Genomic DNA, 3,503 nt, shown 5'->3' with positions numbered 1-3,503 from the left:
TGTGTGTGTGTGTGTGTGTGTGTGTGTGTGTGTGTGTGTGTGTGTGTGTGTACAGCTAGTTACCTACCTAGATACATAGGTAGATAGACGTCAGTATGTGTGTGTGTTTGTATTTGTATAACATGAGGCTCGGAGGTGAAATGGAATAAAGTATTAGATTCCATTTCACATCGGTAGCATCGGTATTTAAAGAAATTGTGTCATATGTTCCTATAAAGTACTCTTGACAAGATAGTATGAAAACCATATAAATTTCAACATTGAAAACGTAACGTAATTCCATTATTATATAGTTACAATAAAACCTAATGATATCGGTCACATGGGTACATTATGTGTTTGGCTGTATTTTATATCATCGGCTTTAATAGAAAATATCGTTTATTTTGTGAAGACAAGATTTTGTTTTCGATTTTCTACAGTTTTCTTTCGATGTGCAATCGAAGAATTTAAATAAAAGTAAGATTGTTTAAAGACACACTCACTTGTATACATATGCATAATATTAAGTTGTTCTCTAGTATCATGAAGAGTGCCCAAGCAAAAAATGGACTCAATATAATTTCAGAAGATATTACTTAGGTCACAATAGAATGTGGTTTGATCAATATTAGTCTTAAGTATGACCTAAATAATATATCTTATAAACAGGTTTAGCAATATTTGATTCCTCTTGTTTATTCGTGAGAGCAATAACATTTTACCATCTTAATTCAGTACTAACTTGACCTTACAATTCGTAATTAGATCTGCTGGTAAACATATCTACTCCCTCTTTTGGCCAAGAATTGCTAAGCTTACTACTGTGTAACCTCCTCAAATTATCCTCTGCTCCCTATTCCAATCAGTATGATGAAGCATTGAAAAGTATGTTTTAGTGTTACATTCTCCGTCTTCCTCTCCATAAAATCTGGTCGATCAAATATGGATCGGTTAATATGCATGATTAAAAATAATGCAATTATGAAATATCGATGTATCCGAAATGCACGTAAGCTGATTAGAAATGTATAATAATGTTTATCTATGTAATAATGTATAAAAATGTTTATCGAATAATGTATAATAATGTAGAAAAATGTAGAATAATGTTTAAAATGTATAATAAGGATCATCTCTCTATCTATCTATTACGTTCAGAAGATTTATACGCGTCTCTATTTAGCTTTGTAACAGTTTTCTCTTCTAAGTATTCATGGAAATAAATTTAACACCTCATGTGTTTTGTACAAAATTAAATACTAGTTTTGAAATAAAACATTCGACAGGACTTAATATATTCAGCAGTGTTACATCCGTTCAAATTCATATAATTCCTTTTAGATAAAAGTATTAGTTACATATGGTCTGCCATATAAATTACGCGCAGAAAATTAGTGCAGAAAATTTACTTAAAAATTGAAAGAAATTATGGTTATGAATAGCTACATTCTGCATCATTTAGTAGATCCGGGTATATATTTTAAAACGTGTCAGTAACGTAACGTAACGTAACGTAGACGCCATCTTGACTTACCTATTACGGATCATTAAGAGTAGCACAAGTAAACAAACCTATGCTTCTTATCATGCCGGCATTATCAGTGCAAACGATATTCATAATTACTCCTTACAAATAACATCTTGCTGGTTGTCTGTTGAAATTTGGCACGATGTATAAAAGACCATAAATCATCTTATGTGTGTAAAGACAATTGCTCTTCCTACAAATAGTATTCTCTAATGTCAAAACAAAATCATTGAAAGATTATGAACATCGGAGAAATAGAAATTTGTCAATTTGTATTGTCCGCACGCTCGAAGAATTAGACTGCAAATTCGTTTAAATTTGAGGAGGAATAGATGTTCTGATGTGATGATGCGAGGATGAAGGTGAACATGAATTGTCGAGTGAGAGTGCAAACCCTCCTTCATTCGTGTCTTATCGAATATCATGCCTCCCATTTTAATACACATTCACTCCAAACACATACATGCATAAACTATATATAGCATACTCTCTCTCTCTCTCTCTCTCTCTCTCTCTCTCTCTCTATATATATATATATATATATATATATATATATATATATATACACCCTCCCACCACACACCTATGTATATATATATATATATATATATATATATATATATATGATGTACACTATTTTGGTCAAAACAATACTCAGGTTTTATTGCTGACCCCAGTATTTTTAAAAGTTTTCCAGCAGGTTTACTTATTTTTTTTTTATATAACTATCATAAGAGATAACTATATCAAATCCGCTGTATCTCTCCCTTCCAGCGTCCGATCCTGAGAGGAGATAACTACACCGAAACGCATGCATCCATTTGTCTGCCTAGTGAATGCTAGAGGATATTCACCCAGCTACTGCACAGTGGAACTGATCTCAATACCACGTGGTTGTAAACCGAGCTTCTTAACCACATAATCATGCTAGCGCTTGTCCATATAACAACTTCTTAAATTTTTGGAATTGTTGCCTTTTTGCTGTGAAATTTCGCTATGAATCACTGCTAATATTTTGTCTTATTTCTCCAACAATTTTGATTGAGAGCTTTTTTTGTTTCTTTAGTCTGTACAATACCACACATGGTTTGTATATTTTGGTAGAGAACCTAAGAAGGATTATTCTACAGGTTCATATTTTATAGACATTAACTGCATTAAAAGTGATAAATTGCTTTACAGCATTTGAACTAGAAATGCGATTAATAATACAAAATGAAATATTTTTTGCAGCACGTTACTCTTTCTCTCAGTTTTACATATTTTAATTAAAACTTTGACATCTTAATAACATAAACAAAAAAACTATTTTATACTAAAATGATTCTATATTTTCACAAGTGAAAATAGCCACTATAAGGACTTTTTACTTGTTATTCTGCTTTTTTCAAGCAGCTGTTTACCTATTGCCATTCAGCGCTTCTAATAGATAATTTAAGTATTATTTCCCATAAAGGAAAAATTCGCATTTCTTCCCTACAATGCAGAATTTTCATTGCATATTCCTATCAGATTAATTTTCTCCCAGCATAAAGGATCACTAGTTTAGAAAAAAGTAGCAATCCTGAAAGTTTAGTTTACTCTAATGTTAATCTCTATAGAGTGTAGAGTGAAATTATATCATTTACAGGTTAGTATTACGTAGCTTGTTATTCTAAGTTGCTACCACCATTATACCACCATTGTTTCTATAAATGGATACAGGTACAATATACATAGTGAATGGTTGAAGTAGATTACATAAACCACTGGAGTTTTGGCTTGTTATCGACCATTCTGATAGATGGAAAATTAGATTCTGTTTTGATAATCTACAAACTGCAATTTGAATACAACACACTCTCACAATTTACTTCAGCATTTCAGTATCACACACACACACACACACACACACACACACACACACACACACACACACACACATACACAAAGCACGCGCGTGCACACATACGTTTTTGTATATACATATATTTATATATATGTATGTGTATAT

General features: G+C 31.8%; 1 protein-coding gene across 2 annotated transcripts in view; it reads right to left on the bottom strand.

The window, feature by feature from the left end:
• The window catches only part of LOC106872763 (FMRFamide receptor), a 285,188-nt gene that overhangs the window by 95,316 nt on the left and 186,369 nt on the right, over window positions 1-3,503 (bottom strand). The window lies entirely within an intron of this gene.

This window comes from Octopus bimaculoides, chromosome 4 (assembly GCF_001194135.2).
Source record: "Octopus bimaculoides isolate UCB-OBI-ISO-001 chromosome 4, ASM119413v2, whole genome shotgun sequence".
NCBI lineage: Eukaryota > Metazoa > Mollusca > Cephalopoda > Octopoda > Octopodidae > Octopus > Octopus bimaculoides.
This window is presented reverse-complemented; position numbering and strand designations above follow the sequence as displayed.